At 61.0% G+C, this 15,825-nt stretch overlaps 1 protein-coding gene across 4 annotated transcripts in view; it reads left to right on the plus strand.

Moving 5' to 3' along the window:
- The window catches only part of PIK3C2A (phosphatidylinositol-4-phosphate 3-kinase catalytic subunit type 2 alpha), a 252,274-nt gene that overhangs the window by 77,961 nt on the left and 158,488 nt on the right, over positions 1–15,825 (plus strand). For all 4 annotated transcript variants that reach the window (XM_073659041.1, XM_073659039.1, XM_073659042.1 and 1 more), the window contains one exon: positions 15,405–15,601. The gene's annotated coding sequence lies outside the window, so the exon portion shown is untranslated. The remainder of the gene's footprint in view (positions 1–15,404; positions 15,602–15,825) is intronic.

Consider the following 15,825-nt stretch of genomic DNA (forward strand, 5'->3'; position numbering starts at 1 on the left):
AGGGGGGACAGTGACGGGTATGTGAGGAGGAGGAGGGGGGACAGTGACGGGTATGTGAGGAGGAGGAGGAGGGACAGTGACGGGTATGTGAGGAGGAGGAGGAGGGACAGTGACCGGTATGTGAGGAGGAGGAGGAGGGACAGTGACGGGTATGTGAAAAGGAAGATGAGGGGGACAGTGACCGGTATGTGAGGAGGAGGAGGAGGGACAGTGACGGGTATGTGAGGAGGAGGGGGGACAGTGACTAGTATGAGGAGGAGGGGGGGACAGTGACGGGTATGTGAGGAGTGGGGGACAGTGACGGGTATGTGAGGAGGAGGAGGAGGGACAGTGACGGGTATGTGAAAAGGAAGATGAGGGGGACAGTGACCGGTATGTGAGGAGGAGGAGGAGGGACAGTGACGGGTATGTGAGGAGGAGGGGGGACAGTGACTAGTATGAGGAGGAGGGGGGGACAGTGACGGGTATGTGAGGAGTGGGGGACCGTGACGGGTATGTGAGGAGGAGGAGGGGGGACAGTGACGGGTATGTGAGGAGGAGGAGGGGGGACAGTGATGGGTATGTGAGGAGGAGAGACAGTGACGGGTATGTGAGGAGGAGGAGGAGGGGGGACAGTGACGGGTATGTGAGGAGGAGGAGGGGGGGGACAGTGACGGGTATGTGAGGAGGAAGATGAGGAGGGGGACAGTGACGGGTATGTGAGGAGGAAGATGAGGAGCGGGACAGTGACGGGTATGTGAAGAGGAAGATGAGGAGGGGGACAGTGACCGGTATGTGAGGAGGAGGAGGAGGGACAGTGACCGGTAATGTGAGGAGGAGGAGGAGGGACAGTGACGGGTATGTGAAGAGGAAGATGAGGAGGGGGACAGTGACCGGTATGTAAGGAGGAGGAGGAGGGACAGTGACGGGTATGGGAGGAGGAGGAGGAGGGACAGTGACGGGTATGGGAGGAGGAGGAGGGACAGTGACGGGTATATGAGGAGGAGGAGGAGGGACAGTGACGGGTATGTGAGGAGGAGGAGGAGGGACAGTGACGGGTATGTGAGGAGGAGGAGGGACAGTGACTGGTATGTGAGGAGGAGCAGGAGGGACAGTGACGGGTATGTGAGGAGGAGGAGGGGAGGACAGTGACGGGTATGTGAGGAGGAGCAGGGGGGACAGTGACGGGTATGTGAGGAGGAGGGGGGACAGTGACGGGTATGTGAGGAGGAGCAGGGGGGACAGTGACGGGTATGTGAGGAGGAGGAGGAGGGACAGTGACGGGTATGTGAGGAGGAGGAGGGGGGACAGTGACAGGTATGTGAGGAGGAGGAGGGGGGGACAGTGACGGGTATGTGAAGAGGAAGATGAGGAGGGGGACAGTGACCGGTATGTGAGGAGGAGGAGGAGGGACAGTGACTGGTATGTGAGGAGGAGGAGGGGGGACAGTGATTGGTATGTGAGGAGGAGGGGGGACAGTGACGGGTATGTGAGGAGGAGGGGGGACAGTGACGGGTATGTGAGGAGGAGGAGGGGGGGACAGTGACGGGTATGTGAGGAGGAGGAGGGGGGGACAGTGACGGGTATGTGAGGAGGAGGAGGGGGGACAGTGACGGGTATGTGAGGAGGAGGAGGGGGGGGACAGTGACGGGTATGTGAGGAGGAGGAGGAGGGGGGGGACAGTGACCGGTATGTGAGGAGAAGGAGGAGGAGGGACAGTGACGGGTATGTGAGGAGGAGTAGGGACAGTTACCGGTATGTGAAGAGGAGGAGGAGAAGGGACAGTGACGGGTATGTGAAGAGGAAGATGAGAAGGGGGGACAGTGACGGGTATGTGAGGAGGAGGAGGGGGGACAGTGACGGGTATGTGAGGAGGAAGAGGGGGCACAGTGACGTGTATGTGAGGAGGAGGAGGGGGGACAGTGACGGGTATGTGAGGAGGAGGAGGAGGGACAGTGACGGGTATGTGAAGAGGAAGATGAGGAGGGGGACAGTGACCGGTATGTGAGGAGGAGGAGGGGGACAGTGACCGGTATGTGAGGAGGAGGGGGACAGTGACCGGTATGTGAGGAGGAGGAGGGGGGGACAGTGACCTGTATGTGAGGAGGAGGAGGAGGGACAGTGACGGGTATGTGTGGAGGAGGAGGATGGACAGTGACCGGCATGTGAGGAGGAGCAGGAGGGACAGTGACGGGTATGTGAGGAGGAGCAGGAGGGACAGTGACGGGTATGTGAGGAGGAGCAGGAGGGACAGTGACGGGTATGTGAGGAGGAGCAGGAGGGACAGTGACGGGTATGTGAGGAGGAGGAGGGGGACAGTGACGGGTATGTGAGGAGGAGGAGGGGGGACAGTGACGGGTATGTGAGCAGGAGGAGGGGGGACAGTGACGGGTATGTGAGGAGGAGGAGGGGGGACAGTGACGGGTATGTGAGGAGGAGGGGGGGGACAGTGACGGGTATGTGAGGAGGAGGAGGGGGGACAGTGACGGGTATGTGAGGAGGAGGAGGGGGGACAGTGACGGGTATGTGAGGAGGAGGAGGGGGACAGTGACGGGTATGTGAGGAGGAGGGGGGACAGTGACGGGTATGTGAGGAGGAGGAGGGGGGGACAGTGACGGGTATGTGAAGAGGAAGATGAGGAGGGGGACAGTGACCGGTATGTGAGGAGGAGGAGGAGGGACAGTGACTGGTATGTGAGGAGGAGGAGGGGGGACAGTGACTGGTATGTGAGGAGGAGGAGGGGGGGACAGTGACGGGTATGTGAGGAGGAGGAGGAGGGGGGGGGACAGTGACCGGTATGTGAGGAGGAGGAGGGGGGGACAGTGACGGGTATGTGAGGAGGAGGAGGAGGGACAGTGACGGGTATTTGAGGAGGAGTAGGGACAGTGACCGGTATGTGAGGAGGAGGAGGAGGGACAGTGACGGGTATGTGTAGAGGAAGATAAGGAGGGGGACAGTGACGGGTATGTGAGGAGGAGGAGGGGGCACAGTGACGGGTATGTGAGGAGGAGGAGGGTGGGGACAGTGACGGGTATGTGAGGAGGAGGAGGGACAGTGACCGGTATGTGAAGAGGAAGATGAGGAGGAGGGACAGTGACGGGTATGTGAAGAGGAAGATGAGGAGGGGGACAGTGACCGGTATGTGAGGAGGAGGAGGGGGACAGTGACCGGTATGTGAGGAGGAGGAGGGGGCACAGTGACGGGTATGTGAGGAGGAGGAGGGGGGGGACAGTGACGGGCATGTGAGGAGGAGGAGGAGGGACAGTGACCGGTATGTGAAGAGGAAGATGAGGAGGAGGGACAGTGACGGGTATGAGAAGAGGAAGATGAGGAGGGGGACAGTGACCGGTATGTGAGGAGGAGGAGGGGGACAGTGACCGTTATGTGAGGAGGAGGGGGACAGTGACCGTTATGTGAGGAGGAGGGGGACAGTGACCGGTATGTGAGGAGGAGGAGGGGGGGACAGTGACCTGTATGTGAGGAGGAGGGACAGTGACAGGTATGTGAGGAGGAGGAGGAGGGACAGTGACGGGTATGTGAGGAGGAGGAGGGGGGACAGTGACTAGTATGAGGAGGAGGGGGGGACAGTGACGGGTATGTGAGGAGTGGGGGACAGTGCCGGGTATGTGAGGAGGAGGAGGGGGGGACAGTGACGGGTATGTGAGGAGGAGGGGGGGGACAGTGACGGGTATGTGAGGAGGAGGAGGGGGGGACAGTGACGGGTATGTGAGGAGGAGGAGGGGGGGACAGTGACGGGTATGTGAGGAGGAGGGGGGACAGTGACTAGTATGAGGAGGAGGGGGGGACAGTGACGGGTATGTGAGGAGTGGGGGACAGTGACGGGTATGTGAAAAGGAAGATGAGGAGGGGGACAGTGACCGGTATGTGAGGAGGAGGAGGGACAGTGACCGGTATGTGAGGAGGAGGAGGGGGGACAGTGACGGGTATGTGAGGAGGAGGAGGGGGGACAGTGACGGGTATGTGAGGAGGAGGAGGAGGGACAGTGACGGGTATGTGAGGAGGAGGAGGAGGGACAGTGACCGGTATGTGAGGAGGAGGAGGAGGGACAGTGACGGGTATGTGAAAAGGAAGATGAGGGGGACAGTGACCGGTATGTGAGGAGGAGGAGGAGGGACAGTGACGGGTATGTGAGGAGGAGGGGGGACAGTGACTAGTATGAGGAGGAGGGGGGGACAGTGACGGGTATGTGAGGAGTGGGGGACAGTGACGGGTATGTGAGGAGGAGGAGGAGGGACAGTGACGGGTATGTGAAAAGGAAGATGAGGGGGACAGTGACCGGTATGTGAGGAGGAGGAGGAGGGACAGTGACGGGTATGTGAGGAGGAGGGGGGACAGTGACTAGTATGAGGAGGAGGGGGGGACAGTGACGGGTATGTGAGGAGTGGGGGACCGTGACGGGTATGTGAGGAGGAGGAGGGGGGACAGTGACGGGTATGTGAGGAGGAGGAGGGGGGACAGTGATGGGTATGTGAGGAGGAGAGACAGTGACGGGTATGTGAGGAGGAGGAGGAGGGGGGACAGTGACGGGTATGTGAGGAGGAGGAGGGGGGGGACAGTGACGGGTATGTGAGGAGGAAGATGAGGAGGGGGACAGTGACGGGTATGTGAGGAGGAAGATGAGGAGCGGGACAGTGACGGGTATGTGAAGAGGAAGATGAGGAGGGGGACAGTGACCGGTATGTGAGGAGGAGGAGGAGGGACAGTGACCGGTAATGTGAGGAGGAGGAGGAGGGACAGTGACGGGTATGTGAAGAGGAAGATGAGGAGGGGGACAGTGACCGGTATGTAAGGAGGAGGAGGAGGGACAGTGACGGGTATGGGAGGAGGAGGAGGAGGGACAGTGACGGGTATGGGAGGAGGAGGAGGGACAGTGACGGGTATATGAGGAGGAGGAGGAGGGACAGTGACGGGTATGTGAGGAGGAGGAGGAGGGACAGTGACGGGTATGTGAGGAGGAGGAGGGACAGTGACTGGTATGTGAGGAGGAGCAGGAGGGACAGTGACGGGTATGTGAGGAGGAGGAGGGGAGGACAGTGACGGGTATGTGAGGAGGAGCAGGGGGGACAGTGACGGGTATGTGAGGAGGAGGGGGGACAGTGACGGGTATGTGAGGAGGAGCAGGGGGGACAGTGACGGGTATGTGAGGAGGAGGAGGAGGGACAGTGACGGGTATGTGAGGAGGAGGAGGGGGGACAGTGACAGGTATGTGAGGAGGAGGAGGGGGGGACAGTGACGGGTATGTGAAGAGGAAGATGAGGAGGGGGACAGTGACCGGTATGTGAGGAGGAGGAGGAGGGACAGTGACTGGTATGTGAGGAGGAGGAGGGGGGACAGTGACGGGTATGTGAGGAGGAGGGGGGACAGTGACGGGTATGTGAGGAGGAGGGGGGACAGTGACGGGTATGTGAGGAGGAGGAGGGGGGGACAGTGACGGGTATGTGAGGAGGAGGAGGGGGGGACAGTGACGGGTATGTGAGGAGGAGGAGGGGGGACAGTGACGGGTATGTGAGGAGGAGGAGGGGGGGGACAGTGACGGGTATGTGAGGAGGAGGAGGAGGGGGGGGACAGTGACCGGTATGTGAGGAGAAGGAGGAGGAGGGACAGTGACGGGTATGTGAGGAGGAGTAGGGACAGTTACCGGTATGTGAAGAGGAGGAGGAGAAGGGACAGTGACGGGTATGTGAAGAGGAAGATGAGAAGGGGGGACAGTGACGGGTATGTGAGGAGGAGGAGGGGGGACAGTGACGGGTATGTGAGGAGGAAGAGGGGGCACAGTGACGTGTATGTGAGGAGGAGGAGGGGGGACAGTGACGGGTATGTGAGGAGGAGGAGGAGGGACAGTGACGGGTATGTGAAGAGGAAGATGAGGAGGGGGACAGTGACCGGTATGTGAGGAGGAGGAGGGGGACAGTGACCGGTATGTGAGGAGGAGGGGGACAGTGACCGGTATGTGAGGAGGAGGAGGGGGGGACAGTGACCTGTATGTGAGGAGGAGGAGGAGGGACAGTGACGGGTATGTGTGGAGGAGGAGGATGGACAGTGACCGGCATGTGAGGAGGAGCAGGAGGGACAGTGACGGGTATGTGAGGAGGAGCAGGAGGGACAGTGACGGGTATGTGAGGAGGAGCAGGAGGGACAGTGACGGGTATGTGAGGAGGAGCAGGAGGGACAGTGACGGGTATGTGAGGAGGAGGAGGGGGACAGTGACGGGTATGTGAGGAGGAGGAGGGGGGACAGTGACGGGTATGTGAGCAGGAGGAGGGGGGACAGTGACGGGTATGTGAGGAGGAGGAGGGGGGACAGTGACGGGTATGTGAGGAGGAGGGGGGGGACAGTGACGGGTATGTGAGGAGGAGGAGGGGGGACAGTGACGGGTATGTGAGGAGGAGGAGGGGGGACAGTGACGGGTATGTGAGGAGGAGGAGGGGGACAGTGACGGGTATGTGAGGAGGAGGGGGGACAGTGACGGGTATGTGAGGAGGAGGAGGGGGGGACAGTGACGGGTATGTGAAGAGGAAGATGAGGAGGGGGACAGTGACCGGTATGTGAGGAGGAGGAGGAGGGACAGTGACTGGTATGTGAGGAGGAGGAGGGGGGACAGTGACTGGTATGTGAGGAGGAGGAGGGGGGGACAGTGACGGGTATGTGAGGAGGAGGAGGAGGGGGGGGACAGTGACCGGTATGTGAGGAGAAGGAGGAGGAGGGACAGTGACGGGTATGTGAGGAGGAGTAGGGACAGTTACCGGTATGTGAGGAGGAGGAGAAGGGACAGTGACGGGTATGTGAAGAGGAAGATGAGGAGGGGGGACAGTGACGGGTATGTGAGGAGGAGGAGGGGGGACAGTGACGGGTATGTGAGGAGGAAGAGGGGGCACAGTGACGTGTATGTGAGGAGGAGGAGGGGGGGACAGTGACGGGTATGTGAGGAGGAGGAGGAGGGACAGTGACGGGTATGTGAAGAGGAAGATGAGGAGGGGGACAGTGACCGGTATGTGAGGAGGAGGAGGGGGACAGTGACCGGTATGTGAGGAGGAGGGGGACAGTGACCGGTATGTGAGGAGGGGGGGACAGTGACCTGTATGTGAGGAGGAGGAGGAGGGACAGTGACGGGTATGTGTGGAGGAGGAGGAGGGACAGTGACCGGCATGTGAGGAGGAGGAGGAGGGACAGTGACGGGTATGTGAAAAGGAAGATGAGGAGGGGGACAGTGACCGGTATGTGAGGAGGAGGAGGGACAGTGACCGGTATGTGAGGAGGAGGAGGGGTGACAGTGACGGGTATGTGAGGAGGAGGAGGGGGGACAGTGACGGGTATGTGAGGAGGAGGAGGAGGAGGGACAGTGACGGGTATGTGAGGAGGAGGGACAGTGACCGGTATGTGAGGAGGAGGAGGAGGAGGGACAGTGACGGGTATGTGAAAAGGAAGATGAGGAGGGGGACAGTGACCGGTATGTGAGGAGGAGGAGGAGGAGGGACAGTGACGGGTATGTGAAAAGGAAGATGAGGAGGGGGACAGTGACCGGTATGTGAGGAGGAGGAGGGACAGTGACCGGTATGTGAGGAGGAGGAGGGGGGACAGTGATGGGTATGTGAGGAGGAGGAGGGGGGACAGTGACGGGTATGTGAGGAGGAGGAGGGACAGTGACGGGTATGTGAGGAGGAGGAGGGACAGTGACCGGTATGTGAGGAGGAGGAGGAGGGACAGTGACGGGTATGTGAAAAGGAAGTTGAGGAGGGGGACAGTGACCGGTATGTGAGGAGGAGGAGGGACAGTGACCGGTATGTGAGGAGGAGGAGGAGGGGGGACAGTGACGGGTATGTGAGGAGGAGGAGGGGGGACAGTGACGGGTATGTGAGGAGGAGGAGGGGGGGACAGTGACGGGTATGTGAGGAGGAGGGGGACAGTGACGGGTATGTGAGGAGGAGGAGGGACAGTGACGGGTATGTGAGGAGTAGGAGGGACAGTGACGGTTATGTGAGGAGGAGGAGGGACAGTGACGGTTATGTGAGGAGGAGGAGGGACAGTGACGGGTATGTGAGGAGGAGGAGGGACAGTGACGGGTATGTGAGGAGGAGGAGGGACAGTGACGGGTATGTGAGGAAGAGGAGGAGGGACAGTGATGGGTATGTGAGGAGGAGCAGGGGGGACAGTGACGGGTATGTGAGGAGGAGGAGGGGGGACAGTGACGGGTATGTGAGGAGGAGGAGGGGGGACAGTGACGGGTATGTGAGGAGGAGGAGGGGGGACAGTGACGGGTATGTGAGGAGGAGGAGGGGGGACAGTGACGGGTATGTGAGGAGAAGGAGGGGGGACAGTGACTGGTATGTGAGGAGGAGGGACAGTGACGGGTATGTGAGGAGGAGGAGGGACAGTGACTGGTATGTGAGGAGGGGGGGGACAGTGACGGGTATGTGAGGAGGAGGAGGAGGGACAGTGACGGGTATGTGAAGAGGAAGATGAGGAGGGAGACAGTGACCGGTATGTGAGGAGGAGGGACAGTGACCGGTATGTGAGGAGGAGGAGGAGGGACAGTGACGGGTATGTGAGGAGGAGGAGGGGGGGACAGTGACGGGTATGTGAGGAGGAGGGGGACAGTGACCGGTATGTGAGGAGGAGGAGGGACAGTGACGGGTATGTGAGGAGGAGGAGGAGGGACAGTGACGGGTATGTGAGGAGGAGGGACAGTGATGGGTATGTGAGGAGGAGGAGGAGGAGAGACAGTGACGGGTATGTGAGGAGTAGGAGGGGGGGACAGTGACGGGTATGTGAGGAGGAGGAGGGGGGACAGTGACGGGTATGTGAGGAAGAGGAGGAGGGACAGTGACGGGTATGTGAGGAGGGGGGGACAGTGACGGGTATGTGAGGAGGAGCAGGAGGGACAGTGACGGGTATGTGAGGAGGAGCAAGAGGGACAGTGACGGGTATGTGAGGAGGAGCAGGAGGGACAGTGACGGGTATGTGAGGAGGAGGAGGGGGGACAGTGACGGGTATGTGAGGAGGAGGAGGGGGGACAGTGATGGGTATGTGAGGAGGAGGAGGGGGGACAGTGATGGGTATGTGAGGAGGAGGAGGGGGGACAGTGACGGGTATGTGAGGAGGAGGAGGGGGGACAGTGACGGGTATGTGAGGAGGAGTAGGGGGGACAGTGACGGGTATGTGAGGAGGAGGAGGGGGGGACAGTGACGGGTATGTGAAGAGGAAGATGAGGAGGAGGGACAGTGACCGGTATGTGAGGAGGAGGAGGAGGAGGGACAGTGACGGGTATGTGAGGAGGAGGAGGAGGAGGGACAGTGACGGGTATGTGAGGAGGAGGAGGAGGGACAGTGACGGGTATGTGAGGAGGAGGAGGAGGGACAGTGACGGGTATGTGAGGAGGAGGAGGAGGGACAGTGACGGGTATGTGAGGAGGAGGAGGGACAGTGACGGGTATGTGAGGAGGAGGAGGAGGGACAGTGACGGGTATGTGAGGAGGAGGAGGAGGGACAGTGACGGGTATGTGAGGAGGAGGAGGGACAGTGACGGGTATGTGAGGAGGAGGAGGAGGGACAGTGACGGGTATGTGAGGAGGAGGGACAGTGACGGGTATGTGAGGAGGAGCAGGAGGGACAGTGACGGGTATGTGAGGAGGAGGGGGGGACAGTGACGGGTATGTGAGGAGGAGGAGGGACAGTGTCGGGTATGTGAGGAGGAGGAGGGACAGTGTCGGGTATGTGAGGAGGAGGAGGGACAGTGACGGGTATGTGAGGAGGAGGAAGGACAGTGACGGGTATGTGAGGAGGAGGAGGGACAGTGACGGGTATGTGAGGAGGAGGAGGGACAGTGACGGGTATGTGAGGAGGAGGAGGGACAGTGACGGGTATGTGAGGAGGAGGAGGGACAGTGACGGGTATGTGAGGAGGAGGAGGGACAGTGACGGGTATGTGAGGAGGAGGAGGGACAGTGACGGGTATGTGAGGAGGAGGAGGGACAGTGACGGGTATGTGAGGAGGAGGGACAGTGACGGGTATGTGAGGAGGGGGACAGTGACGGGTATGTGAGGGGGGGGGACAGTGACGGGTTTGTGAGGAGGAGGGACAGTGACGGGTTTGGGAGGAGGGGGGACAGTGACGGGTATGGGAGGAGGAGGAGGGGGACAGTGACGGGTATGGGAGGAGGAGGAGGGGGGACAGTGACGGGTATGTGAGGAGTAGGAGGGGGGACAGTGACGGGTATGTGAGGAGGAGGAGGGGGGACAGTGACGGGTATGAGGGGGGACAGTGACGGGTATGAGGGGGGACAGTGACGGGTATGTGAGGAGGAGGGACAGTGACGGGTATGTGAGGAGGAGGAGGGACAGTGACGGGTATGTGCGGAGGAGGGCGGGGGACAGTGACGGGTATGTGAGGAGGAGGGCGGGGACAGTGACGGGTATGTGAGGAGGGGGAGGGGGGACAGTGACGGGTATGTGAGGAGGAGGAGGGACAGTGACGGGTATGTGAGGAGGAGGGGTGACAGTGACGGGTATGTGAGGAGGAGGAGGGGGGACAGTGACGGGTATGTGAGGAGGAGGAGGGGGGACAGTGACGGGTATGTGAGGAGGAGGGGGGACAGTGACGGGCATGTGAGGAGGAGGAGGGGGGACAGTGACGGGCATGTGAGGAGGAGGAGGGGGGACAGTGACGGGTATGTGAGGAGGAGGAGGGAGGGACAGTGACGGGTATGTGAGGAGGAGGGGGGGACAGTGACGGGTATGTGAGGAGGAGGAGGGGGGACAGTGACGGGTATGTGAGGAGGAAGAGGGGGGACAGTGACGGGTATGTGAGGAGGAAGAGGGGGGACAGTGACGGGTATGTGAGGAGTAGGAGGGGGGACAGTGACGGGTATGTGAGGAGGAGGAGGGGGGGACAGTGACGGGTATGTGAGGAGGAGGGGGGACAGTGACGGGTATGTGAGGAGGAGGAGGGGGGACAGTGATGGGTATGTGAGGAGGAGGAGGAGGGGGGGACAGTGACGGGTATGTGAGGAGGAGGAGGAGGGGGGGACAGTGACGGGTATGTGAGGAGGAGGAGGAGGGGGGGACAGTGACGGGTATGTGAGGAGGAGGAGAGGGGGACAGTGACGGGTATGTGAGGAGGAGGAGGGGGGGACAGTGACGGGTATGTGAGGAGGAGGGGGTGGGACAGTGACGGGTATGTGAGGAGGAAGAGGAGGGACAGTGACTGGTATGTGAGGAGGGGGGACAGTGACGGGTATGTGAGGAGGAGGAGGGGGGACAGTGACGGGTATGAGGAGGGCGGGGGACAGTGACGGGTATGTGAGAAGGGGGGGACAGTGACGGGTATGTGAGTAGAAGGAGGGGGAACAGTGACGGGTATGTGAGGAGGGGGGACAGTGACGGGTATGTGAGGAGGAGGGGGGGGACAGTGACGGGTATGTGAGGAGGAGGGGGGGACAGTGACGGGTATGTGAGGAGGAGGGGGGGACAGTGACGGGTATGTGATTTGGAGGGGGGGGACAGTGACGGGTATGTGATTTGGAGGGGGGGGACAGTGACGGGTATGTGAGGAGGAGGAGGGGGGACTGTGACGGGTATGTGAGGAGGAGGAGGGGGGACAGTGACTGGTATGAGGAGGAGGGGGGACAGTGACGGGTATGTGAGGAGTGGGGGACAGTGACGGGTATGTGAGGAGGAGGAGGGGGGACAGTGACGGGTATGTGAGGAGTGGGGGACAGTGACGGGTATGTGAGGAGGAGGAGGGGGGGGACAGTGACGGGTATGTGAGGAGGAGGGGGGACAGTGACGGGTATGTGAGGAGGAGGAGGGGGGACAGTGACGGGTATGTGAGGAGGAGGAGGGGGGGACAGTGACGGGTATGTGAGGAGGAGGAGGGGGGGACAGTGACGGGTATGTGAAGAGGAGGAGGAGGAGGGACAGTGACGGGTATGTGAGGAGGGGGGACAGTGACGGGTATGTGAGGAGGAGGGGGGACAGTGACGGGTATGAGGAGGGCGGGGGACAGTGACTGGTATGTGAGAAGGGGGGGACAGTGACGGATATGTGAGGAGGAGGTGGGGGGACAGTGATGGGTATAGGAGGAGGAGGAGAGACAGTGACGGGTATGTGAGGAGGGGGGACAGTGACGGGTATGTGAGGAGGAGGGCGGGGGACAGTGACGGGTATGAGGAGGACGGGGGACAGTGACGGGTATGAGGAGGACGGGGGACAGTGACGGGTATGTGAGGAGGAGGAGGGGGGACAGTGACGGGTATGTGAGGAGGAGGAGGAGGGACAGTGACGGGTATGTGAGGAGGAGGAGGAGGGACAGTGACGGGTATGTGAGGAGGAGGAGGAGGGACAGTGACGGGTATGTGAGGAGGAGGAGTGGGGACAGTGACGGGTATGTGAGGAGGAGGGGGGACAGTGACGGGTATGTGAGGAGGAGGGGGGACAGTGACGGGTATGTGAGGAGGAGGGGGGACAGTGACGGGTATGTGAGGAGGAGGAGGGGGGGACAGTGACGGGTATGTGAGGAGGAGGAGGGGGGGGACAGTGACGGGTATGTGAGGAGGAGGAGGGGGGGACAGTGACGGGTATGGGAGGAGGAGGGGGGACAGTGACGGGTATGTGAGGAGTGGGGGACAGTGACGGGTATGTGAGGAGGAGGAGGGGGGGGACAGTGACGGGTATGTGAGGAGGAGGGGGGACAGTGACGGGTATGTGAGGAGGAGGAGGGGGGACAGTGACGGGTATGTGAGGAGGAGGAGGGGCTGACAGTGACGGGTATGTGAGGAGGAGGAGGGGGGGACAGTGACGGGTATGTGAGGAGGAGGAGGGGGGGACAGTGACGGGTATGTGAGGAGGAGGAGGAGGGACAGTGACGGGTATGTGAGGAGGGGGGACAGTGACGGGTATGTGAGGAGGAGGGGGGACAGTGACGGGTATGAGGAGGGCGGGGGACAGTGACTGGTATGTGAGAAGGGGGGGACAGTGACGGATATGTGAGGAGGAGGTGGGGGGACAGTGATGGGTATGTGAGGAGGAGGAGGAGAGACAGTGACGGGTATGTGAGGAGGGGGGACAGTGACGGGTATGTGAGGAGGAGGGCGGGGGACAGTGACTGGTATGAGGAGGACGGGGGACAGTGACGGATATGAGGAGGACGGGGGACAGTGACGGGTATGTGAGGAGGAGGAGGGGGGACAGTGACGGGTATGTGAGGAGGAGGAGGAGGAGGGACAGTGACGGGTATGTGAGGAGGAGGAGTGGGGACAGTGACGGGTATGTGAGGAGGAGGGGGGACAGTGACGGGTATGTGAGGAGGAGGGGGGACAGTGACGGGTATGTGAGGAGGAGGGGGGACAGTGACGGGTATGTGAGGAGGAGGGGGGACAGTGACGGGTATGTGAGGAGGAGGGGGGACAGTGACGGGTATGTGAGGAGGAGGAGGGGGGGACAGTGACGGGTATGTGAGGAGGAGGAGGGGGGGACAGTGACGGGTATGTGAGGAGGAGGAGGGGGGGACAGTGACGGGTATGTGAGGAGGGGGGGACAGTGACGGGTATGTGAGGAGGGGGGACAGTGACGGGTATGTGAGGAGGAGGGGGGACAGTGACGGGTATGTGAGGAGGAGGGGGGACAGTGACGGGTATGTGAGGAGGAGGAGGGGGGGACAGTGACGGGTATGTGAGGAGGAGGAGGGGGGGACAGTGACGGGTATGTGAGGAGGAGTAGGGGGGACAGTGACGGGTATGTGAGGAGGAGGAGGGGGACAGTGACGGGTATGTGAGGAGGAGGAGGGGGGACAGTGACGGGTATGTGAGGAGGAGGAGGGGGACAGTGACGGGTATGTGAGGAGGAGGAGGAGGGACAGTGACGGGTATGTGAGGAGGAGGAGGGGGGGACAGTGACGGGTATGTGAGGAGGAGGAGGGGGGACAGTGACGGGTATGTGAGGAGGAGGAGGGGGGACAGTGACGGGTATGTGAGGAGGAGGGCGGGGGACAGTGACGGGTATGGGAGGAGGAGGAGGGGGGACAGTGACGGGTATGTGAGGAGGAGGGCGGGGGACAGTGACGGGTATGTGAGGAGGAGGAGGGGGGACAATGACGGGTATAGGAGGAGGAGGGGGGACAGTGACGGGTATGTGAGGAGGAGGAGGGGGGACAGTGACCGGTATGTGAGGAGGAGGAGGGGGGACAGTGACAGGTATGTGAGGAGGGCGGGGGACAGTGACGGGTATGTGAGGAGGGGGGGACAGTGACGGGTATGTGAGGAGGAGGAGGGGGGACAGTGACGGGTATGTGAGGAGGAGGAGGGGGGACAGTGACCGGTATGTGAGGAGGAGGAGGGGGGACAGTGACAGGTATGTGAGGAGGAGGGGGGACAGTGACAGGTATGTGAGGAGGAGGGGGGACAGTGACAGGTATGTGAGGAGGAGGTGGGACAGTGACGGGTATGTGAGGAGGGCGGGGGACAGTGACGGGTATGTGAGGAGGGGGGGAAAGTGACCGGTATGTGAGGAGGAGGAGGGGGGACAGTGACCGGTATGTGAGGAGGAGGAGGGGGGACAGTGACAGGTATGTGAGGAGGAGGGGGGACAGTGACGGGTATGTGAGGAGGGCGGGGGACAGTGACGGGTATGTGAGGAGGAGGGGGGACAGTGACGGGTATGTGAGGAGGGCGGGGGACAGTGACGGGTATGTGAGGAGGAGGGGGGACAGTGACAGGTATGTGAGGAGGAGGGGGGACAGTGACGGGTATGTGAGGAGGGGGGTACAGTGACGGGTATGTGAGGAGGAGGAGGGGGGACAGTGACGGGTATGTGAGGAGGAGGAGGAGGGACAGTGACCGGTATGTGAGGAGGAGGAGGAGGGACAGTGACCGGTATGTGAGGAGGAGGAGGGGGGACAGTGACAGGTATGTGAGGAGGAGGGCGGGGGACAGTGACGGGTATGTGAGGAGGGCGGGGGACAGTGACGGGTATGTGAGGAGGGCGGGGGACAGTGACGGGTATGTGAGGAGGGGGGACAGTGACGGGTATGTGAGGAGGGGGGGACAGTGACGGGTATGTGAGGAGGGGGGGACAGTGACGGGTATGTGAGGAGGGGGGGACAGTGACAGGTATGTGAGGAGGAGGGACAGTGACGGGTATGTGAGGAGGGGGGGACAGTGACGGGTATGTGAGGAGGGGGGGACAGTGACGGGTATGTGAGGAGGGGGGGACAGTGACGGGTATGTGAGGAGGGGGGGACAGTGACGGGTATGTGAGGAGGGGGGGACAGTGACGGGTATGTGAGGAGGGGGGGACAGTGACCGGTATGTGAGGAGGGGGGTACAGTGACCGGTATATTGGGGGGGCAGCAGGTTCTCTGAATTTGAGGTCTCTTCTTCTTGTGATTGAGGGTCCTGTGATTGGTTCCCCGTAGGGATGATGAAGCAGCGCCCCCTTGTGTCATTCCTGAGCTGCTGCTGAGTTCTGTGATGTTTCCCAGTGTATGATGCCGCCATACACCGACCGTATACTGCAGAGCTCGTCCTGTGTGTGCTCCGTACGATAGAGAGTGCGAACTATCTGTTATCAGCCAACGCGGATCGGGAGAGGCCAACCGCAGTGTTACTGAAGGTAATGAGCGACCGGAAGTGTCGAAACCGCTCCCCTACCTATATCTGCAGTGCCGAGACCCTTCTATAGGTGACTGATATCAGCTCCTCTTATAACGCTCCAGTACTGATATAACCCCCAGACATTACACCATATGTGACTGATATCAGCCTCTTATAACGCTCCAGTACTGATATAACCTCCAGACATTACACCATATGTGACTAATATCAGCCTCTTATAAC

This window comes from Phyllobates terribilis, unplaced genomic scaffold (genome assembly GCF_046119375.1).
Source record: "Phyllobates terribilis strain yellow unplaced genomic scaffold, ASM4611937v1 Scaffold_13__5_contigs__length_258822181, whole genome shotgun sequence".
Taxonomy (NCBI): Eukaryota; Metazoa; Chordata; class Amphibia; order Anura; family Dendrobatidae; genus Phyllobates; species Phyllobates terribilis.